The sequence below is a fragment of the Petaurus breviceps genome, unplaced genomic scaffold, assembly GCF_028583685.1.
Source record: "Petaurus breviceps papuanus isolate PSGF00001 unplaced genomic scaffold, PetGlider_PUasm1.0 181, whole genome shotgun sequence".
NCBI classification, from domain to species: Eukaryota; Metazoa; Chordata; class Mammalia; order Diprotodontia; family Petauridae; genus Petaurus; species Petaurus breviceps.
Genome location: NW_027185784.1, coordinates 17127934 through 17152940, shown reverse-complemented (window position 1 = coordinate 17152940; position 25007 = coordinate 17127934). Strand labels below are relative to the sequence as shown.

The 25007-nt window shown below is 38.6% G+C and overlaps 1 protein-coding gene across 3 annotated transcripts in view; it reads right to left on the bottom strand.

The window, feature by feature from the left end:
- Nucleotides 1-25007, bottom strand: part of EXOC4 (exocyst complex component 4) — a 1166755-nt gene that overhangs the window by 132931 nt on the left and 1008817 nt on the right. The gene's annotated exons all lie outside the window — the stretch shown is intronic.

Sequence of the window (25007 nt, the reverse complement as noted above, 5' to 3'; positions counted from 1 at the left end):
AGAAAGAAAGAAAGAAAGAAAGAAAGAAAGAAAGAAAGAAAGAAAGAGACATTGGATTTGGCAATTAAGAGATCACTGGTAACCAGACAGAGCACTTTTAGTTGAATGATGACATCAGAATTCAGATTGCTAAATGTTGAAAAATGAGAGAAGAAATTGAGGCAAATTGTACTGACATCTTTTTCTACAAGTTTGCTATGGAAAGAGGGAGAGGTATGGGATGATCTTTTGCAGGGACCACAGAGAAGATTTCTTAATGATCAGGAACATCCAAATACTTTTGGAGCTCTTCATCCACTTGGCTTTTCCCAGGTGGATTGTTAGGCCAAACTCTTTAGCCAACATGGATCTTACTCAGATTTTGGATCTCAATCTGCAGTGTCCTGTGGCTTGATACAACCAGTATGCTGTCAACCTAAAGTACCTCATCTTCTCTAACAGAGGTGACAAACATGTAGCCTGCAAGCTCTCAAGTGTTGCCAGAACCAGATTAAAATGTAATTGTGAAATATTTAACAATACAGATAAAAAGACAATGCTTTTTGGAGGGGGGAGGGCTGGGCAATTAGAGTTAAATGACTTGCCCGAGGTCACAAGGCTAGTTTTTTGTGTTAAGTGTCTGAGGCTGGATTTGAACTCAGGTCCTCCTGATTCCAGGCCCAGTGCTCTATTCACTGCATCACCTAGTCACACCAACATGTGTTTTTCTATGTCAACATGCAGCCTATGGGAATTCTCATGTATGGTTTAGTGGCCCTCTTTTCTATTTGAGTTTGACACAAATGGTCTTTAGGGAATCCCTCTCTGACTCTGACTTTCTGTTGGACCTCCTTCAAGATAGTGACAAATACCTCTGAAGATAATATGTGTCCTTGTTTTTGGATTTGCTTGATATAAATAATCAATGGACAAAAAAAATCTCTCTCGATACATCTTAGGTGTTTATTTAACTCTGAGGGTCTTATCGAATTCTTCAAGAAATTTCTTAACATTTTCATCCTTCACAAAGACTATAATATATAACCTGCAATTATTTTCATGGTTACCTTTTTGTGAATTCTTATCATGGGCATCGCACTAAGAGATGACTAAACATATCAGGAAATGTTTCATGTTGCTTTTCAACACATAATAAAATCAGCTCTGCCAACTCCTTTATTTGCTTCATCAATCTATTAATTTAGTGGTAACTTCTTTTCATCTTTTGGTTTTGTTTACAGGGAGAATAACAGGAATAATTCAGTTTCTCTACTAGTATGTCAACACTGGTCACTGGATAAAGATTTCACATTAGGATTCCAATAGCTAAATTTATATATAGACAGCCTAAAAACAGTGTGATTCTTAGCAGCCTCTGCCCCATTTACTGCCATGATCACTGTAGAAGTAGAAGGTGGTCATTATTCAAAAGAATGGGGACTATTTTGGAGTTTTCTTTGTTTCATGAATATCCACGGTCAAGGAATTCACTGCCAAGTGGCCAGCCTGTGGGAAATAAGCTTTTTCTTATTTAGCCAGGTTATAGAGACACAAGTCATAATATGATGATCTAGGAGAAAATCTATGTGAACAAACAACCCCCCCACCAAACCTAGTCAAAATCTGATTTTCCTAGGGGACATGCTGGGTGGCAGCAGAAGCCAAAGTGGTATTAATAAGAGATGTCTAAGGGGCAGCCAGGTGGCTCAGGGAGTGGGAGCACCGGCTCCAGTGTCGGGATGACCTGGATCGAATCTGGGCTCAGGTGCTCAGCACCACACCCAGAAATAACTGGCCGTGTAACCTTGAGCGAGTTACTTAACCCCTATTGCTTAAAAAAAAAATAAGATATGTCTACAGTTTTGAACCCAATTTGTGTAAATGCAGACCCTTAAATTTGGGGTCATGCAGTATACATATGAAACAAAGCAAATCTGATTCTAAGCCCTTAGCAACCATATAATTTGATAAATGACCATTAAGAAAAGAAAATATCTTTGTTCTGTGTCTCCTAGACCTACCTGAAATTGCACTGTCCTGACAGGCTCCTGTCCTCCTTCTCTCCCTCCATTCCTACTTTTTTTATGTAGTTGCAGGAAGTATGGGCATAGTTCTTAATCTGATTTCACTTTGCATAACGTTGTATAGATCTCTCCATATTTCTTATGTGCTTCATATTTATCATTTTTATGACAACATATTTTTCTATAGCAGTATAACCAATGAAAATTAACTTACTAAACAACACTAAAAGAGCCCAGAAAGTACCTTAGAGAGATGCTTGCCAAAAGCAATACTAGGCTAAAATATAATTCATTTTATGAATAATGATGGGCCATCATAAGCAGTATCATCTCTTATGGCAACCCAAAAAATAGTGGAAGGTATAAGTCACTTTGAGGCAGCTAGGTGGCACAGTAGATAGAGTGACAAGCCTAAAGTCAAGAAGACCTGAGTTCAAATCCAGCCTCAGACACTTACCAGCTGTATGACCCTGGGCAAATCATTTAGTCCTGTTTGCCTCAGTTTCCTTATCTGTGAAAGGAGTTGGAGAAGGAAATAGTAGTATTTTTGTTAAGAAAACCCCAAGTGGGTTCACAAAGAGTCAGACCCTACTTAAAGACAACTGAACAACAACAAAAATCCACTCTAAAGAAAGCCTGGCAAAACCCAACCACATCATATCATCCCAAGAATATTTAAGTGTGAAAATGGAAGTAGGGCTACAGACCAGAAAATAAAAAGAGGAAAACGTCTGTAATAACCATCTTCACAAACTGAATTTCTTATCAGGGACAGTGGAAACAAAATACTTGGTTCCTAACATCACGGTCCCTAAGGTAATATATATTAATGACATTTTGTTCAGTCTGGCAAAGTTTGAATGATTTATCTGCAGATTTGCTAACTAAAATTGACCATTCTTAAAACCACCAAGACTGTATTAAATTCTACTACATTAGGAGTAATGAAAGTTCATTATATAGATGGAGAAGTAGAGATGAAGAAAGGTGGTCTGTCCAAGATCACGTACCAAGGAAATGGTGAATCAGATTAAGAATGGGTGGAGAAAGATTAGGGCTCCATCTACTCTTTAATGATGCTAATTGATTCTTGTGAGTTGTGAGAATAGTGCTCTCATCTATCACTCAGCTTTTCAATGCTCATTCTGTCTTTTGAAGACAGAAAGTCTTGCCTGATCGAGTAATAATCAAAAACTGATCTCTATTTAACTATGGCACCAGACAGTCAAAAAATGTGAGACAGCACCCAACCTGCTGATTACTTTCATCAGATTTTTAAATGTGTTTTTTTTTCACAATGACCTTAGCTTTATCTCACTCTCTGAGTTCCCATCCAATCACAAAGTTCCTTACTTGTTACTTATTCCTTGTTTTCTCTTCCCACTCTTGCCCACTTGCTAAGACTATTGTCTACATCTTTATGATATAATATGTTCCATCACAACTCCTACTTCATAAGGTCCATTACTTCCTCTCTAACTATATGTGACCCCATTCTTTTATGTCTGCCCACAGAAGTTCTCAAAGTGAATGTTTTGTTATCACTTTAGATTCTGAGTGGTCCAGTAAAAAGAAAATAAGATTTAGAATCAGAAGACTTTGGATTAATTCTAAGTTTTCCCACTTAAAATAGTTTAGGATTCTTATTTTTTTTTACTTTCAAATGCTTTATTAACTTATGATTTATATCATTCCTTTTCACCAGATTTTGAGTTACAAATTTTCTCCCCATTTTCTCCCTACCCACCTCCCCAAAATAGCAGTCCCCACAGGATATCCCCTCCTCCAAATCTGCTCTCTCCCATATTTTCTCCCATACCCATTTTGACTTTTCCAGGGGATCTCTATGCCCCAGTGCCTGTATATCTTATTACCCAATTACATGTAAAATAGTATTAATAATAATATATATATTTGATTATCTGATTTTAAAACTTTCAATTCCAGATTCATTCCCTTCCCCCCCTGCCACCCACCCCCACTGGGGAGACAAGCAGTTCAATATAGGTTGTACATGTGTGGCTAATGCAAAACAATAACATAGTAGACATAGTGTAAAAGACTGACTATATTTCCCTCCCTCCTATCCCACCTCCCACTTTTCTATTCTCTACTTTGATCCTGTCCATTTTCAAAAGTGGGTGCTTCCAACTTACCTCCCCCCAGCCTGCCCTCCCTTCCATCATTCCCACTCTCATCCCCTTCCCCCCCTACACTCCTGGAGGGTGAGATACCCTATTTAGTGTGTATTTCATTCCCTCCTCAAACCAAAATCAATGGGAATAAGGTTGACCCATTCCCTTTTGCCTTCCTATTCTTTCCCTCCATTGTAACCATTTTCCCTTGCCTCTTCTATATGAGATAGTTTACCCCATTCTGTCTCTCTCCATTTCCTCTCATTATATTCCTCTCTCACCTCTTAATTTGACCTTTTAATTATCATCCCTTCCTGTTAAATTAGTTCTGTGCCCTCTATCTAGGTATACCTATAAACATATATACACACATTCACATATGTATTCATATGCCCATATGCCCTCATATATATATATATATATATTTATTTCTTTCTATTACCTTCAACTACTGAGAAAAGTTTCATAAGTTACAATTATTATTTTTCCATGTAGGAATGTTAATAGTTTGACTTTGATAAGTTCCTTATGATTTCTTTTCCCTGTTTACCTTCTCATGCTTCTCTTGCTTCTTGTATCTGAATGTCAAATTTTCTATTCAACTGGGTTTTTTTTCAGCAAGAATGCTTGAAAGTCCTCTATTCCACTGAACCATATTTTCCCCTGAAACATGATACTCAGTTTTGCTGGGTAGGTGACTCTTGGTTTTAATCTCAGCTCCTTTGACCTCTGGAATATCATATTCCAAGCCCTTTGATCCTTCAGTGTAGAAGCTGCCAGATCCTGGGTTATCCTGATTGCGTTTCCACAATATTCAAATTGTTTCTTCCTGGCTGCTTGTAATATTCTCCCCTTAATCTGGGAATTCCAGAACCTGGCTATAATATTCCTAGGAGTTTTCTTTTTGGGATCTTTTTCAGGAGGTGATCGGTGGATTCTTTCAACCTCTATTTTGCCCTCTGGTTCTAAAACATCAGGGCAGTTTTCTTTGAGAACTTCCTGGAGGATAATTTCTAGGTTCTTACTTTGATCATGGCTTTCAGGTAGTCCAATAATTTTTAAATTATCTCTCCTGGATCTATTTTCCAGGTCACTGGTTTTTCCCATGAGATATTTCACATTGCCTTCTATTCTTTCATTTGTTTGAATCTGTTTAACAGCATCTTCTCATAAAGTCATTAGTTTCCATTTGCTCCAATCTAATTCTGAAGGAATGATTCTCCTCATTGAACTTTTGAGATTTCTTTTTCCATCTGGCAAATTCGGCTTTTTAAGGCATTCTTTTCCTCATTGCCTTTTTGAGCCTCTTTTGCCATTTGAGTTAGTCTACTTTTTAAGGTATGATTTTCCTTGGTCAGGCTGTTGACTCTCATTTCATAATTTTCTCACATTGTTCTCAATTCTCTTCCCAATTTTTCTTCCCCTTCTCTTATCTGCTTCTTAAGGTCCCCTATGGCCTGTAACCAGCTCGTATTTTCCTTTGAAGCTTTTGGTGCAGGAGTTCTGACTTCACTGTCTTCCTCCTGTTCCATGATTTGCTCCTTTTTGTCCCCAAAATAGGAGTCCTTGTTTCCTTTGCCTGGTCATGTCGCCCCTCAGTCACTTGACCCCTGGGCTTTTTGCCACAGTAGGACTCTGCCACCAGACAGGGGACCTTTCTTCCCAAATGCTGGGGTTTTCTCAGTTGCCAGAGGTATTAGATGGGTGCCCTCTCTGAGGTCTCCACACGCTCTGGCAAGCTGGACACACACTCCAGGACCTCCACCCTAGACTGCAATCCAGATCCAAGCAGTTTAAAGCATGAACGATTACCCCTCAGACTGGTGCTTGGTCCCCCCACACTCTGCAGGCCAGGAGCTGAAGCTGCCATGCGGGGCTGGCTGGCTGTGTCGGCCTCTCAGCGGCTTCTTGCCCCGGGGGGCAAAAGCCACGCACTCCCACTTCCTGGGTCCCAAAGTCCAGACTGCACTGACATCTCACTTTGTCTGCATCTATGTGTTGATAAATCTGGGAACGGCCACAGCTGCTGCTGATCTGGAGTCCCTCTGGCCGGTGGCTGGTCAGACCCACCCCTGAGCGCTATGCTGGCCGCTTGCTGCCAGCCTGCTGGGCTGTTCTCAGCAGGAGGTTAGCTTCTCGGTGTCATTTTGTGGGTTCTGCAGCTCCAAAGTTTGTTCAGAGTCCCCTTTCCACATGTATTGGGGAAGGTGGAAGCGAGAGCAGTGGGGAGGTCCTCCTTCTACTCTGCCATCTTGACTCCTTTCCCCTCAATTCTTATGTTTTTTTTTTTTAAATTAGATCCTCCACCAAGCCTATTCAATCTGAGAACTGATATCACTTATGCTTTGTGTGCCATTACTAGGGCAGACCTTTAGTCTTTCTTTAGCCCTCTGTAATGGCAACCACACTGGTATACCCAGGATGGATGCTAGCACAGGTTCTTAATTCTGCTTTACTAGGAAAGACAACTGTTTAAGAGGTCAATAATCTTTTTAATTACATTCACTAGTTCAGGAAAAAAGTCGGCACCCTGAACTTCAGAGAAAATGCAAACAGAGAAAGTACAAGCAGAGAAATAAAGACCAACAGACAAGGCTGTGAATGCCTCAATCAACTATACATTTTACATACATTCCTAGACTGAGAGAGTTTTTACATCTGAGCAGTGGGGAAGCTGTGAACATATGACCACTCAGAATCTCGACCAGGGAATCAAAGATCCTTCTCATAAGCGAGTCCCCAAAGCAAAATATCAACTTAGAGCATACATACACTTTTCAGAGCCAGAAGGCATCACAACCCTCCTGACTCAGTGCCTAATTAGGAATTAGCAAAAGGTATGAAAGCCTTCCTATAAGTAAGCCTCCCCTAAGCAAGCTTCCCTTAATGGGCTTTACATGAGACCTATTAATGGACAGAGAAGATCTTAAATCCTATTCAGATTACACCCTCTTCCCACCCCCTCATCCCTCAGTGGGCCAGCTCTTGAATCAGTGGTGTCTGTAGGAGTGAGTAGACTGCTATAAAACTATTTCAGCACCTGCCTGTCTGTGTCATCCTGGTATTATGTCTTCTACTATACATAGCTTGTTTGACTTGAATCTTGTTCTAGGCTGTAACTAAGATTTGGACACTGACTCTAACTTATCTTTGCTCTGGCCCTGATGCCTAGTATCTCCCTGGCTCTCCTAATTTCGTCTGGTTAACTTTGTTGCCTGATTATAACCATAGTTGAGTTATTACATTATATTTTTGCTGTTTGTAACCTTCCTCAACTTTGTCATGTACTCTAGTTCCAGTGCACCTTGGTCTGTGCTATTGACTTTTTGAGCTTCTATTTCATCTCTTCCCTTCTTAGAGAATTTAGCTTTAGTTCCTACATAGTAATTATTCCATTTCATTCTCTCAGGATACTGCTTTGAGACATGGTAGTCACAAATATTTGTATAACATTGTGAGGACAGAGAATGAAGGACAAATGTAGAAGGGGATGGTTGTTGTTTTTCAGTTGTGTCCTACTCTACATGACCTCATAGACTGTCCATAGGGTGTTCTTGGCAAAGATAATGGAGTGGTTTTGCCATTTCCTTCTCCATATGCTCCCATTTTACAGATAAGGAACTTAGACAAATAGGGGTTGGGTGACTTGCCCAGGGTCACACAGCTACTAAGTGTCTGAAGTCAGATGTGCACTCCTATCTTCCTGACTCAAGGCCCAGTGCTCTAGCCACTGCACCACCAAGCTGCCTGATGTGTTTGGTGACACAGCTTAAAAAATCAATCCAAAAAGTAAAAGCAGAAAGCAAGTTTCTTGTTTCTGTGCATCAGATCATATTTAGATATCAGATCATATCCTCTTAAAAAAGAGCTGCAATGACCTGAATCAATCTGTCTCTCCCTCTTGTCCTTTTTCAGTAATTCAGATCTACCCACTTCAAGTCATCCAGAAATCACTTCTAGCCACAGAACTGGCCTTGGCTGAACAATCAACTCTAATAGCATTAATGGAAGAAAGACATAACACAGATCTGTCAAATCACAGATAACAGAAACCTTTATAAGACAAACCATGTACTCTCTGCCCTCTCTCATCTTTCCAGAACAACTTGCTTGACTGACAGAAGACTGCTTAACTATGGTGTAGTACTAAAGCTTCCCATGCATAAACAAAACTTGATGGAGCTGCTGAACATGTCCAGAGTCAAAGAACTAATTTAAAGGTTTGGAGGTAGAGAGGGACAGATGGGATGAAGTGGCTGGAAAGGAAGCAGATGTGGGGGTAGGGAGAAGAAAACCTTGGGTTCAACATACATGAACTCTGCATGGGGTGGAGAAGGTTTAAAGTTAGGAATGAACGTGACCCAAGAGTAGACACTGGGGAAAATACCTGGTAAAGTGGAAAGAAAACTGAGTTTGGCCATATTCACACTCCAGCTCTGCCCCTACTGGAATTTCTACGGTCAATCCAATCTCTATCTCTATGATTCCACTGCTAATAATTTGTTCACTTAAATACCCCAAATAGACATTTCGTGAATTTTCTGGTTTATCTTTAATGGTCTGCCTTGCTTAAGGGTTAACAACATAAGCTCCACGCACAGAGTCAGCATGTTTCATCGGCTGGGTGACTGACAAACACCTTGAAGGCTTTCTACCACTGAGCCCATCTTAGCCACTGAAAATAAATATTTGTAGCTCCTTCATTCTAAGCATTTGTTTTTCATTAGAAAAGCAGCTGTTCTGCTTTTAATCTAGCCTTTTCTTTGGGCCTCACTACATATCACAGACATTTAGTTCAAGGGAATACTGGTTGACTGACAGATTCTTATCAAGGTTAAAGGAGGCAAGAATAACACGAAGGTCAGTGGCCTTAACTGAGAGAAAAATTCACTACATTACCTGTCTTTGCTCTTATCTGAGGAAGGGGTTTTTTTTAGTTTAAAAACTAAAACCCCATGGTGTCTACCCAGTGGGTGAACTGTTAGTAACACAGGAAACACATGTGCTTAATATACAGGCTAAATACACAGACCATAGAAAAACAAATGTGTTTTAATAGACTCACACTCTGGAAACGTTGAAATTTATCACTATCTGTGAAACATCTTGAAGAAAAAAATATAACCACCCATCTTGCTCCCTGATACTAACGTTCCCAAAAGTAATAGAAAGGAAACAAGATGACTAATGGAAGCATTTGTGATAAATTAAGATTACCTTCACACAGTGGAGTCATTTTAGTTTAGCCAAGAGTGAACATAGCCAAGTGTCCACATAAATCCTAGACAGCTATTGAGAATGTGGCCTCTAATGGGTCCTGGGCAATAGTTTTAAAATCACTCAGTGCTATCCCTTTCAACATTAGGTATTCCCTTTCATTACTACCAGGCTAATAATGAATCTTGGGGTAATTACTAGGAAAATGGAAGCAAAGAGGGACAATTGATGGACTTGCCTTAACTTAATAATGTATTCCAAAAGGGAGTTCTAAAGACAGCAAGTTCTTGGAAATGTCACTTTCTTGTTTGTATGGCATTGAGTCTCTAGAAACTATCTTTCTCAAATGAGTGTTATACATTCCTATGTTGTTGTATAGTCATATACCGCCCAATCACAACTACCCATAATTCTAAGTTCTGATCTAGGAAGATGAATGCCCTGAATGGAAACGGGTGAATTTTTCTCCTTTTCCTTTCACATGTTCTACTTTCTGTATGCACCTTTTACTTGCAGAGTGTTTTGCAAATGTTAAAGTGAAATATAAACATCAGCTATTATTATTGTTATTATCATCTGTGTCTCTGTAGTGTCTTCCCTAATGTTGAAATTCTACTGTGTCACAAAGTTGGCAACATGGTACCACTAATGGAAAATGTGTTGGCTTTAGAATGAGACAATGTAGGTTCTAGTCACATAACTGGTGCTTCCTGCCTGTATGATATTAGACAAGTCCTTAAACCACTTAAGCACAATTTGTCATCAGCTTAATAATAAGGGGCTTTGATTATATGATCTCTGAAGGTCTCATGTGGCTCAAAATCTGCACTCCTATAAACCTAAGGCCTAAAACAAATGTGCTAGCTATACAAAATTGGAGTTAACATTTAATTAGCAATACATTTATTTGTCTTCTTAGAATTTGGGAGAGTTTTTATGAAATTAAAGCTTGAAACATTCCCTAATCCTATCCCTCAGGTACATATGATCTCTACCTTCTCAATATTCCCATGCTACTCTGTCTGGTTTTCCTTTATCCCCAACACACTCCACCTTGCATCATGCTTACACACACACACACACACACACACACACACACACACACACACACACATTCCTCCCCTTTTAAAACATAAACTCTTTGAGGCCAGAGACTCTTTTTCATCTTTGCATCTCTCACGCCCATCACTGTGCTATGCCCACAGTAGGCATTTAATAAATATTTGCAGTGTTAAGGTTTTGGAACTGAAGAATTAGCTGCTGCCTTGTTTTTCTCTAGCTAGTTTTCCCTGCAGTAAGCGGAGGCATCTAAATCATGCCCTTGACCTTAGACATGATTTCTGAAACGGGATCACACCTTTCAGTTGTCCTCTTTTACCATGATATTGTGGCCATAAATTAGTGTCTCTGGAGTGGTTTGGTTAATAATGAAAAGCAGTTCTAGAGGAGTCAATCATCAAGGAACAAGCTGGTGAACACTAAGTGGCCAAGGGTAAGGACCTTCCACAGAGTTCTGGGGTTGATACTTCACACACTTTCATTTGCCGGAGGTCAATCCGATTCAAGTTGTAATCCAAGTTGTGTGGGTGGACTAGAGTGACCCATGTCACCCTATGATTTCTCTTCCTCAAAAGAGGACTAAGTACTCTGGCCAACCCTGATAAAGCAAAACTGCTTTACAGGATGTTTTCATGTAACAAGAAATCAAAAAAAAAATATAATCAGGGTGCTGGAACATGGTTGGGATTCCTATTTCTTCAGGTGTTAGTGGTGCAGAAATTTTCAGAAAAACATTGCCTCCCCATAATCATCAAGGCAGATGTGAACATTTTTCAGGAATGAAACTCAAGTTGAAGGATGATAAGAATTTGTGTTTAGGGGTGAGAGGTTTCTGGAGCTAGGACTTCTTCAGGGTAAGAGACTCCCAATTCTCAATCAATGCAGATGAGCAGCTTTTCAGTAATTTAATCTTGGAGAACTGGCTGTGTCACTGACGGGAAATGAGGCCAATGTCCTCATGCCTAGGAGGTATGAGAGGGAGGACTTGAAGGCAAGTCATCTGGACTCCAAGGTTAGGCACCACACTGCCCCTTGTGGTAAGAAGGTAAGATTGAACTTCTCGTAAAACAAAAGTAATGTTTCTGATCCTTCTAAATTGTTCACCATGGCGGGGTGGAGTCAAGATGGCAGAGTAGAAACAAGACTTACGCGGGGCTCCAGCTTCCACCTTCCCCAATTCATGTAAAAACGGGACTCTGAACAAACTTTGGAGCTGCAGAACCCACAAAATGACACAGAGAAGCTAACCTCCGCTGAGGACAGCCCGGCAGGAATCGGTCAGCCTATGCTCTGGGAGCTGAGCCCAGCCCCAATGCCGAGGTTTTAGCCCCAGGGCCGGCCTGAACAGCAGCTGGCCGGAGGGACTCCAGATTACCTGCAGCGGTGGCGAATTATCAACACATAGATGGGAAGGACACAGTGAGAGGGTGGAGATCCTGGGGTGTGTGTACAGCTTGCTAGAGCGTGTGGAGGCTTCAGAGAACTAATACCTTCAGCAGCTGAGAAAATCCCAGTGTTTGGGAAGAAAGCTTCCCTGTCTGGTGGCAAAGTCCTACTGTGGCAAAAAGCCCAGGGGTCAAGTGACTGAGTGGCGACATGAGCAGGCAAAGGAAGCAAAATAAACAGGGCACCCCAACTTTACACTCCTATTTTGGTGAAAAAAAGGATCAAATCATGGAACAGGAGGAAGACAGTGAAGTCAGAACTCCTGCACCAAAAGCTTCAAAGGAAAATACGAGCTGGTTACAGACCATAGAGGACCTTAAGAAGCAGATAAGGGAAGTGGAGGAAAAATTGGGAAGAGAAATGAGAACGATGCAAGAAAATTATGAAATAAATTGTTCACCATGGTCTTAACAGCTAAAACTTTATCTGTCTACCTACCTATCTTGCTACCCCTCCCTTTCCTTCTTTGTCATGTTTAACACAAGAGGCACTTAATGTTGGTTGGATTGGTTGATATTGGTTGAATTCAGTAAAGTCAGGTATGATCTTTTTTTTTTGGACACTATTAGGTGCCTTCATAGTGTCAAATGCTCAGAATAAATTTTGCAATAATTACTTGAAATAAAACAAACATAACATGTTGAAAACCAAATCACTGCACTTTTTAAATAATATAATCAGTATGATGCCCAAATAAATATCTCACTAGACTAGTGTTTATGTAATGTCTAGTTCAGATTTTATATATTTTTTTTCATTTACTGCCAATCGTATGTTAACAAGAGTCATATAACTGTGTTGTAATAATATTAACATTCCTAATCCAATCACTTTGAATATTAATGGATATGTTTTTAGTTGATTCATAGTTACTTGCCAGTCTTTTATGTTTAACTTTGATATTTAGGTCTCTTTCTCATTCAGGTCTAATTGGCAATGCTCCCACATCCATCTCTGACCTTCATTTAATCAAGCAAAAAAAAAAAAAATTCAGTAAAGCTGTTTCTTCCTTTGTCTTAATTTAATACGTTTATATTTTCTTGTGCATCTTTTTTTTATAATTACATTTGAAAAAATCATGTTATGTGTTTTGATATAATAAAATATGCTTAGATTCCAGGAAGCATTTTGTTATACCTGGCAAAAGAAGTCCAAATTATTCCATCAGATCAATCAATCTTTTACTTCCTCCTTCAAGTATATCAGACTCTCTTCCTACTGGTCTTCTTTGGGTCCCTTTAAACACTTGTTCTTTTTTTTTATTGCCATTTAGCCTCTCTAAACTTTTCCCCTGGCACCTTTCTGATTGAACTCATGCTGTTAAAGCAAGGTTTCTTGATCGAAAGTCATTGTACGGTCTTATAAGCTTCTGCTTTTTTCAGTATTGAAAGAGATCTTACAAATGATCTCACCCAACTCCTTCATTTTGCAAATGAGGAAGCCCAGGCTCTGGGAGCTGACAGGATTTGTCTAAGCCAGAACAGAAGATGCTTTTCATATTTGCTCCCCAAATCTTCAGGATTGGTCCACCTGTTCCTCCCCTAGTTTAGGGTATTTTTACTCTTTATTTTTCTTCATATTCCTTCTCTTTCTACTTCAAAGGTGGTTAATTTGTCTTGTGAGAATTCTGTTTTTTTTTCTTGCCCTTCTTCCACTATTCCTTTATTAAAATTTTAAACACCAGCCAAAGAAAAGTTTATGAGTGATAATTATCAGGTTTCCTTCACTGGGAAGAGTTGCCTTTTAATCATGCTAATTTAATTGTTTCATAAACCAGTAAAAATAAATCTCTACAGAATTCCTCCTCATCCAACAGCCCACATATAATCAAAAAAAAATTTTAGAAAGTCTCCAAATATTCCCAGGTCTTATTATTTTTTGTAATTTCTTCTGATTTCTCTTTGAAATCAGTTTTGCATATTTTCCAAAACAAGTTGAATATGTTTAATTTGGGGCCTTTCTCCTACTTAGTCTCTTAGTAACCACCTTTTTTCCCTTCCCTCTCCTACCACAATGATTTTCCATTTTTATTGCCTTTGGGTTAGAAAAATAAATGGTTCTTAGGCATTCTATCACATTGTTTCTCCTAGATATATTCTAATAATGTGCAAATATTCACCAGAGCTCTTGCCTAGAATAGCAACCATGACATATAAGAATAGTAGTTCAAATTTCTATAGCATTTTATGGTTACCAATGTGCTTTCCTAATTCATCAAAAGAGCAATACTAACAAAAGGCAAAAGCTGTAGTATGAGAGGCCAAGTGATAAAGCCCTGTGAGCTATGGAAAAGGTTGAATTCAGAGTAGCAGTGGTGGAGTTTAGGATGATACCAGCTGATGGAGCAGGAGTTTTAATTCCCAAGCACATTCAATTCCTTGTCAATTATTATGCTGGTCGATTACTATTATTCTAGTAGACTGTGTAACCTCTCTAATCCCTTAACAGACTAAAATTCTTATCCATCTGACTGCAAAGCAGTAAAATGCTCTCTGATTTAGAGTACATGTGTGTTCTTTAGATCTCATAGGCAGAATAATCTAGTCCCACCAGTCACATATCCTTTTGCTCAAGGAATTGCTAGCTCTAAGAAAAAAAAAATACATTTTAGTCTATGAATAGAACAAATAGAGCTCTCTCTCTAACCAAATGTATTTTGTATTTTCTTAAATAGGCTTCTATGCCTATTTGACAGACAATCAAAAAATTGATTTCTAGCCTTTTCTTATTTCTGAGGTGTAAATGTTCATACTGAGAAGTTAACAGTCAGCTCTCCTTCCCAGAGCTGGGTCCAGCATACTCCAGTCTTTGGAACACTGGACCACTGGGATTTTTATTAGATAGAAAAGAAATCTAACTAGGATCTAGAAAAGCAATGCAAAAGAAAAATAGGTTCTCGAGAGTAAGGGCTATCTGATTCTGTTCTTTTTATACTAATGAAGGATAGGGCTGGGGACAGGACCCATGATTTCACAAGGTATAGGGAACTCTTGTGAGTGAGCAAAGACCTACCAATAGAGGTGAGCACCTTCTCTGCAATATGATTTTTGAACCAACATATCAAACAGTCAGCCAGAGGCTGCACTGAGGCTCACAACACTCCTGAGTGTGGACCCCCACCAGATTAAAATGTAATTGGGAAATATTTAATAAAATAAATAAAAATACAATAAAACATAGATGACATTGCATTTTAATATGAAGTCAACATGTAGCCTGCACGTATCATTCCATATGGATGAAAGGTTCTGGTTCCTATTTGAGTTTGACACCACTGACCTAGAGACTATGAAAGATATGTCCAGGCTCACCCAGCCAATCTATGTCAGAGAACCAAGGTCAGACTCAGGCTTACTCATTTTGAGTCCAGCTCTCTGTCTGCTGTGTGTCAAATAGCCTCTCACATCACTACAACTCTTATTGAACATAATTTTCCTTCTATTCAAAATTTAGTCTGGAAATCATATATTTTCAAAGTTAAAAACGAGAAGAAAAAAGGGCTTCATTTTAGTAATGGAGGCACTCTAACCTTTATTCAGTGCAAAGAGTACTGTTCTCCATATTCTTACAAGTGCCAAGAAGCTGTAAGAGTTTTAAACATTAATTACAGGAAGTGAAGCCTGCCTTCTCTCTCCTCTTGGTTCATGCCAAGTTCCAAGGCCCTATAATGTGCTTAATCAAAGGTCGTTGTCAACCCCATCGCACTGGAGTATTAATGAAAAGTCTCCTAGTACTTACCTTGGCTTTCATATTTTAATCACGATGGAGTGTGTGACAGGTTAAGATGACAAAACCAAACAGAACAGACCTACAGGTCACTCCCTTCCCTTGCCATTTCCTTAAAATAAACATTACAGATTTATTGGAACTTAAAGTAAGCCTGGGAAGAGTATGACTCGACCAGCTTTTAAAGGATGATCTAGAAAACCGTGGCCTTGAACTCTCATCGGGCCCTTCCATGACCTTGGGGAGCACTATGTTGTTTTTCTCTTTGAAACAAGGTTAGAAATCTCAACTTTCATCTCTAAAGGATTGTGAGAATTAACTAAACACAGAATCTCAAAATTAGAAACCTTAGAAGCCATCTAGCAGCATGGAGCCGGACACTGAACTTGGAGTCAGGAAGACCTGGTGAAAAATCCTGTCTCAGAAACTTGGGCTGGTATCCCTGGGCAAGTCACTTAACCTCTCTGTACCTCTGTTTCCTCACCTTAAAATGAGAGGACTGAACTAGACAGTTTCTGCAGTCCCTCCTAGAGGCCTAACTCAGTGACCTTGTGATCCTATACTTGAACAAAAATCCCATCCATAATAAATCCTACATGAGGCCATCCAACCTTTGTCAGAAAGCCTCCAAAGAGGGAACAAATTACTTTCCAGAGCAGCCCATTTCATCAGAAAAGTCACTGAAAAGTCTATGTTAATTCCAAAGTGCAATATAGTATTATGTAATAATGGCATGTGGAAAAATGGGAAGACACATATCCATTTGACCTAACCAGAAAACTTAATAAAAATGTGTTGTAAATATCAGAAATTGTTTTCTAACATAATTATTACAATTATATGTATTGTTAAATATGTGCACTTAAAGAGACAGGGCAAAAAAAAACATTGGAACCATCCAAAGTCAAATCAATGCCTAGTCTTATCTAAAAAAGTGATAATATGAAAAGCTGCGAACAAAGAATGTCTACTGCCCAGATTTCAACATGCATCTGAATGGACACTCCATAGAGCTCATCCAATAGCACTTAAACCTGGAACAGATTGTACAGATGGATGGTTAGGGACTAGAGTTCAATAGACGAGAGGGGGCTTGATTGCTTCGGGGAATTGCAAACTGCAAAGCTTCCTATGAAAGCAAAGGCGCATCTTCCTAATACTAACATTTGACTATGGCTGGTATATGATAGTGAGATATGGGATATGAGGAACTACGAGGAGGGTGACACAGCAGGCAGTAAGTAAGTGCATGATGGGTGTACGTAAGCCCAAACATACAACTAACAATAAACTCCCCCACAGAGTAAGAATCAAGGATGTCATCAAGAATTGTATAATGAGAAGGAAAAATTGTATAATGGCAAGAGTGAGGGATGACGGGTGAACAGCCAGAGTGGTCCACTGGTTTCCTTGTAATGTCAGGGGACAACAAAGGTCTCCAGCACCTAGGATGGGCTCACCCTTATGGAAAATTTGGGGAGTAACACAGGTAGGAGTGGATGAGTTGTGAGCAATATTAGTAGTGTTAGACTCTGATAGAAACAGATCCCTGCATGATATGTGTTGATTTAAAAAAAACTATAGGGTAAAATTATCTATGTTTAATTATATTTTTACTTTGTTAAACATTTCTCAATTACATTTTAATCTGGTTGGGGCACTCAGGAATATTGGGGTCTTGTGTGGTCTACAGCAGCCTTCATGAGTTTGACACTTTTGACTTATGCTATTTGAAGAATACCCCAAATGGAGACCACAGATTTATTCAAATAATTTGTCAATATCAAAAACTGTGAAAGGGTCAAATACTACAATTTAATGACTGCCTTTAAGGTTAGTAAATAGTTGTTTTTCTAATGTGGATATACATGTAGGTGCATACCCTGCCACTCTCACGCAAATTTCTCTGATCATTATAGATACTATGCATTATCCTTAGTAGAATACTCTATCTTCTACAGAGAACCCCACAAATAAAGTGAAATGTACAGGACTATAAAGGATTTAGAAGTTTTGTTGTTGTTTTTTTTTTTTTTTTTTCTTTTGGGAGGGTAATTGGGGTTAAGTAACTTGCCCAAGGTTACAAGGCTAGTTTTGTGTGTGTGTGTGTGTGTGTGTGTGTGTGTATTAAGTGTCTGAGGCCGGAACTGAACTTGGGTCCTCCTGACTCTGGGGCAGGCGCTTTAGTCACTGAACCACCTAGACAGCCCGGATTTAGAAGTTTTATGAGCACGCAATTTGGTTCAATATATGAAAAGGCACTCAAATAAAATTAAAAAAAAATATTTTGCTTTCACCCAAGAATACAGACAGTTGACAGCCACCATTATAGTCAAACTTCTTTGGGTCAATCTGATCAATATGGAAGAAAAAAGACGGAGTGAGAATTTCATGGCAAATTATAGGAAAAGTTATATCAGGTTACTAAGAAAACTAAAAAATAATCTACATAAAATCAATTTACCTTGCAAACAGTAAATATACAGTAAAACATGATGCCCCAGTCTATTAGAATGAAGTTTTTGTCTTGTAATGAGTCATAACAAAATGTCAGCAATTATTTAAGTTCATAAACTATTTGACATTATGTGTTCATATGAATGGGTGAAAGGAACTTGATGTCTGTGAGGTAACATTATACAATTAAAAAAATTTTTTCTTAAATGATTTTTTTTAATTGGGCACAACAGACACATCCCAACATCCAATCAACCCCAACCCACAGGACCCGTTGTACTACAGGTCACCCCCCCTCCCATTTTTAATTAAGCAATAGCTCCTAAAAGAATAATTGTGGGTGGAACCAAGATGGCAGCATAGAAGCAGGAAAACTGCCTGCGCTCCCCCCATAACCACCTCAAATACCTATAAAAAATTACTCTAAACAAACTTTAGGGCTACAGAACCCACAAAGTGACAGAGAGAAATGTAATGGGAATGTAAATTTGAAGATCTTCCCTGCCCCTAGGCTAAAGTGCACCTGGAGCCTGGGGTGGGAGGCTTGTTTTTCAGTAGATACTTCTTGATTGGCCAGTGAGTCAATAATGTTGTTACATTCTCTGAGCCAGGAGAAGGCTATATAAGCCCTGATGTGTAGCTTTGTTTTGGGGTTCACTTTGAGAAGTGTTCTGTGATTTGATCTGGATTCTGGGAAGCAATTGTTGAGAGCCCCCCAGCTTTGAAACCCAGATGTTGTTTGGTATGGATGTAATGGTTGGACAGTTTGGAAAACTGTCTACTTGATCTGTTTCTCTGTCTTGATAATGGATGTAATGGTTGGACAGTTTGGAAAACTGTCTACTTGATCTGTTTCTCTGTCTTGATAATTCTGTCTGTATACTCTGAAGTTCGGGGTGCTGACCTTTTTCCCCTGAACTAGGTAAACAATACTTATTTGACTGATTAAAGTAAGCTTGTTAACCCATTTTGAGTTGCTTTCCTTTATCAAAGCAGATCCAAGAACCTATATTGGCAGCAAACCCCGGGGACACTTGGGGTGCTTGCTGCTACAAGAAACAAGACAGCCCAAATGGTAGACAGGAAGGGTCCATCTCAGCACACTGGGAGCAGAGTCCAGCCCTAGTGAGCCCATGGTTTTAGCCTCAGGGCTACCCTACCAGCTGCGGCTGAAGGGACATCAGGAGAATAGATCACCAGCAGCTGTCTGTTTCCAGATTTATCAACCCATAAATTCCAAATACAAAGTGAGAGGTCAGTGGACTTTGGGGACAGGGGATCCAAGAGTGCAGTCCAGCCTCTGCCCCCAGAGGGAGAAGTGGCTGAGGCATGGCAACCGCTGCCACGTGGCTGCTTAAGAGCTCCTGGCATGCAGACTGTAGGGGGACTTAGCAACCAGTCTGAGGGGTAATTGCTCTTGCTTTAACCTGCTTGGATCTGGATTGCTGTCTATGGTGGAGATCCTGGGGAACATGACCAGGTGCCAGAGCCTGTGGAGGCTTCAGACAGGGCACCGAACTAAGAGCTCCGGCAGTTGTAAAAACCCCAGTGATTTGGGACAAAGCTCTCCTCTTCGGAAACAGAGTTCTATTGTGGCAAAAAAGCTCAAAAGACAAGTAATTGAGTGGCAACATGAGCAAGCAAAGGAAGTAAAGCAAGAAGAGCAAACCGACATAAGACTCCTATTTTGGGGGCAAAAAGGATCAAAGCATGGAACAAGAGGAAGACAACAAAGTCAGAACTCCTGTACCAAAAGCTTCCAAGAAAAATATGAACTGATTACAGGCCACAGAGGAGCTTAAGAAGGATTTTGAAAACCAAATAAGAGAAGTGGAGGGAAAATTGGGAAGAGAAATGAGAATGGTGCAAGCAAATCATGAAAAGAGAGTCAACAACCTGACTGAAGAAAATAACACCTTGAAAAATAGACTGACTCAAATGGCAAAAGAGGCTCAAAAAAGCAATGAGGAGAAAAATGCCTTAAAAAGCCAAATTTGCCAGATGGAAAAAGAATCTCAAAAGCTCACTTAAGAGAATAATTCCTTCAGAATTAGACTGGAGCCAATGGAAGCTAGTGACTTTATGAGAAATCAAGATACTATTAAACAGATCCAAACAAATGAAAAAATAGAAGGCAATGTGAAATATCTCCTTGGAAAAACCACTGACCTGGAAAATAAATCCAGGAGAGATCATTTAAAAATTATTGGACTACCTGAAAGTCATGATCAAAAAGAGAACCTAGAAATCATCTTTCAAGAAATTCTCAAGGAAAATTTCCCTGATGTTTTAGAACCAGAGGGCAAAATAGAGGTTGAAAGAATCCACTGATCACCTCTTGAAAAAGATCCCAAAAAGAAAACTCCTAGGAATATTATAGCCAGGTTCTGGAGTTCCCAGATCAAGGAGAAAATATTACAAGCAGCCAGGAAGAAACAATTTGAATATTGTGGAAACACAATCTGGGATAATAAGGATCTGGTAGCTTCTACAACGAGGGATCAACGGGCTTGGAATATGATATTCTGGAAGTTAAAGGAGCTGGGATTAAAACCAAGAATCACCGACTCAGCAAAACTGAGTATCATGTTTCAGGGGAAAATATGGTCATTCCATGAAATAGAGGACTTTCAAGCATTCTTGATGACAAAAACAGAGTTGAAGAGAAATATTGACATTCAGATACAAGAAGCAAGGGAAGCATGAGAAGGTAACAGGGAAAAGAAATCATAAGGAACATAATCAAAGTTGAACTATTTACATACCTACATGGAAAAACGATCATTGTAACTTACGAAATTTTTTCCAGTATGAGGATAGTTGAATGGAATATAAATACATATATGTCTATATAGGAGGGTATATGGGCATATGAATACATATGTGAGTGTGTGTATATATGTATATACGTATACATAGACAGAGGGCACAGGACCAATTGAATAGAAAAGGATGATACTTAAAAGGTGCAATTGAGAGGTGAGAGAGGAATATAATGAGAGGAGATGGGGAAAGACAGAATGCAGTAAATTATCTCATATAGAAGAGGTAAGGGAAAACTGTTACAATGGAGGGGAAGAACAGGAAAGCAAAAGGGAAAGGGTTAACCTTACTCTCATTGAATTTGGCTTAGGGAGGGAATGACATACACACGAAATAGGGTATCTCACCCCACAGGAGAGTAGGGGGGAAGGGAATGAGAGGGGGGATGATGGAGGGGAGGACAGATTGGGGGGGAGGGAAGTTAGAATCACACACTTTTGAAAAGGGACAGGGTCAAAGTAGAGAATAGAACAAGTGGGAGGAGGGATAGGATGGAGGGAAATATAGTCAGTCTTTCACAATATATCCACTATGGAAATGTTTTGCTTAGCTACACATGTACAACCTATATTGAACTGCCTATCTTTCCAGTAAGGGTGGGTGACGAGGGAGAAGGGAAAGAATCTGGAATTCAAAATTTTAAAATTAAATGTTTAAAAAAGTTATTATTATTTATTTTTACATGCAATTGGGAAATAAGATATATAGGCACTGGGGTATAGAGTTCCATCTTAGCCTACTAGAAAGTTGGAGTGGGAATGGGGGAGGATATAGGATAAAGCAGATTGGGGGAGGGCATATACAATGGGATTGATGTTTAGAGGTGGTGGAGAGTAAATCTGTAACTCAAAATATTGTCAAAATGAATGATATAAACTTAAAATAAACATAAAATTTAATAAAAAAAAAAAAAGAACCTGGGAGACAATTAAAAAAAAAAACCTCAGCTCAAATACTATTGACCATATGAGGTTTTTTCCTGATCATCTTCTGCTCCCCCAGCTGTTACTACTGTAACATCTCCCCCCACAAAAAATACGTTTTATCTATTTTGTATATACTTATATGTGTATATATTGTCTCCTTTGGTAGAATGGAAGTTCTTTGTGGGTAGGGATTAATGTGGTTTGTCTTTTTATTCTCAGCACAAAATATAGTATATGGCACAAACTGGGTACTTAATAAATGCTTGTCGATTGATTGATTAAAAAAAGAATAATTGTGATAGTACATACCATCTTACACTTTTTTTAGCTTACCATTTAGGTTACCATTGCATAACAGAAAGGACAAATTTGTGCTTTAACCTAGCAATTTTGTACAAACACTGTCCATCATGCTGAACCTGAGTTAAACTGACTTTCAATGTTGTCCATTTATACACTTGCAGTTGTGGTGTATACTGTTCATTTGGCTTTGCTTTTCTTAGTCTGTGCTGGTATCATACAAGCCTCCCCATGTTTATTTGCAGTCTTCATATAATCATTCTTTATGACACATGCATTTATATACCACAATTTGTTAAGGTACTTATTTCCTAGCAGTTGGGAACATACCTTGTTTCAGGCTTTTTATTATTAAAAATAGTGTTACTATAAATATTTTTGTACCTGCATCTTTTCTTGCTGTCATTAACTTTATACAGGTACAAAATCTAATATTGGGGATTGTTGTGTTAAAAGGAATGAACCATTTAGTATATCTTCATATATAATTAAACTCTTTTCTGAAATAGTTAAACCGATTCACAGCTCTACTCACTGTGGGTTAGTGTGCCTATTTTTCCACAGTCCTTCCAACACTGAATATTTCAGTCTTTTACTTTATTTGCTTAATTTGATGGGATTTATATGACCATGAGAATTGTTTTAGTTTGGATTTCTCTGAATTTCAGACAATCTAAACAAATTTTCAGATAGTTGGTCATAGTATGCATTTCTTTTTTTGAAAATTGTTCATAGCCTAAGCCCACATTTATGGAGGAATGGTTTTCAATGTTACATATTAGTGTTAATTTCTTAAAGATTTTGAATGTCCGACAATCAGTTATATCTTTTAATCTTCATTAATTTTGTCTGTATAAAAGTCTTGAAATTTTCTCTATAATTTCAATTTTTCTCTTTTGTCTTTTATAATGCTTTTGTGCCACAGTCACTTATGAATTCTTCTCTTATTCAGAGTTTTGAGAGAAAACTTTCTATTCTTTTCTAACTTTTAAACATTTTGACTTTTTACTTTTATCATTTTAGTTACTTGAATTTTATTCTGGTATGTGGAATAAAATGTCAGTCTAACCCATTAAGCATCAAATTGTTTTTCAGTGTTCTCAGTAGTTTCTGTCAAATAGAAAATTTCTTTCCTAGTATTTCAGGCTATAAATTACTAATTTCTTTCGATATTATCTTGCTTATCTGTTAGGTTTTTGTCATTTGGCAGATGTGTATGTCAAAGTTCTTCCTGGTTCTGCCTCCTGCCCCACCTCCAGAAAAACAGAGAAAAGTCTATGATCATACTGATGATCTATCTTTTCTCATGAAGGCTGTGTGCTCAGTTTTGCAATATAGACAGGCATACCTTGGACAAACTGCAGATTCGGTTCAACAGCACAGCTATAAAGTGAATATTGCAATAAAGTGAATCACCATTTTTTTTTGTTTCTCAGTGCCTACAAAAGTTACGTTTATACTATACTGTAGTTTATTAAGTGTACAATAGTATCGTGACTAAAAAAAAAACACTATCCATACCTTAATTAATACTTTTTGGCTAAAAATGCTATCATCTCAGCCTTCAGCAAGTTGCAATCTTTTTGCTGGTTGTAATCTTTTTGTTGATGGCTACCAATTGATCAGGGTGGTGGTTGCTGAAGTTTGGGGTGGCTGTGGCAATTTCTTCAAATAAGACTACAATGATGTTTGTTGCATCGATCGACTCTTCCTTTCACTCGAATACTTAGAGGTCACTGTAGGGTCATTTAATTGGTCTAATTTCAATATTGTTGTGTCTCAGGGAACAGGGAGGACCAAGAAAAGAGAGAGATGGGGGAATGGCTGGTTGGCAGAGCAATCAGATCACATATAATATTTATCATTAAATCTGTTGTCTGGTATGGGTGCGGTACATGGCATCCCAAAACAGTTACAATAGTAACATCAAAGATTACTGATCACAAATCACCACACCAGATATAATAATAATGAAGAAATCTGAAATACTGTGAGAATTACCAAAATGTGACACAGAGACATGATGTGAGCATATGCTATAGGGAAAATGGCATCGCCAGATTTGCTCAATTAAGGATTTCCATGAACATTCAATCTGTAAAAAATGCAATACCTACAAAGTACAATAGAATGAGGTATGCTATACAATTTTTGGATGTAGGCAAATTTCATTTGATTTTGGTGCAAGGGAAGAGTAGAAGATTTATAGTCAAAGGTCATAGGTTCAAATCTCCTTTAGAACCTGTATGATGTTGGGCAAGTCACTCACCCTCTCTGGGTTTCAGTATTTTCATCTTTAAAATGATGAGGTTGGATTATATGACCCATAAAACTCCCTCCAGAATTAAATTTATGACCTTCATGGAACATTGTGTTCCAGACTTCTCTTTCATTTCTCTTTAAAAGACGCTCAAATGATTGAGAGTTATGCTTTTTGACATGTGAACTGCTTCTTCCTTTTCTGCTTTCAAGATTCCCTGTCTTTGATAGAAAGTTGTTGAAGTTATTGTTTATATTTCCAGGACAATTTATAATGGAAAGATTCCTCTAATTGATCTCTATAGAGTCTATTGATCAGTATTTCCTCCCATCAGTTTCCAAAACTTTCAGGTAATTTTCTTTTTTTTTTTTTTAAAGCAATTGGGGTTAAGTAATTTGTCCAAGGTTACATGGCCAGTTATTTTGTATGGGTGTTAAGTATCTGAGGCTGGAACTGATCCCAGGTCCTCCCGAAGCCAGGGCCGGCGCTCTTACTCACTGCGCCACCTAGCTGTCCCTTGTAATTTTCTGGACTATTATATTCAGTCTTTTTGTTTCATCATGCTTTTATTTTAAAAAGTCCAATCATTTTTAGCTTGCCTTACAAAGTTCTGTCTTCAAGGCATTTGCTTTTTTCTGTTCTCAAGTATCCTTTC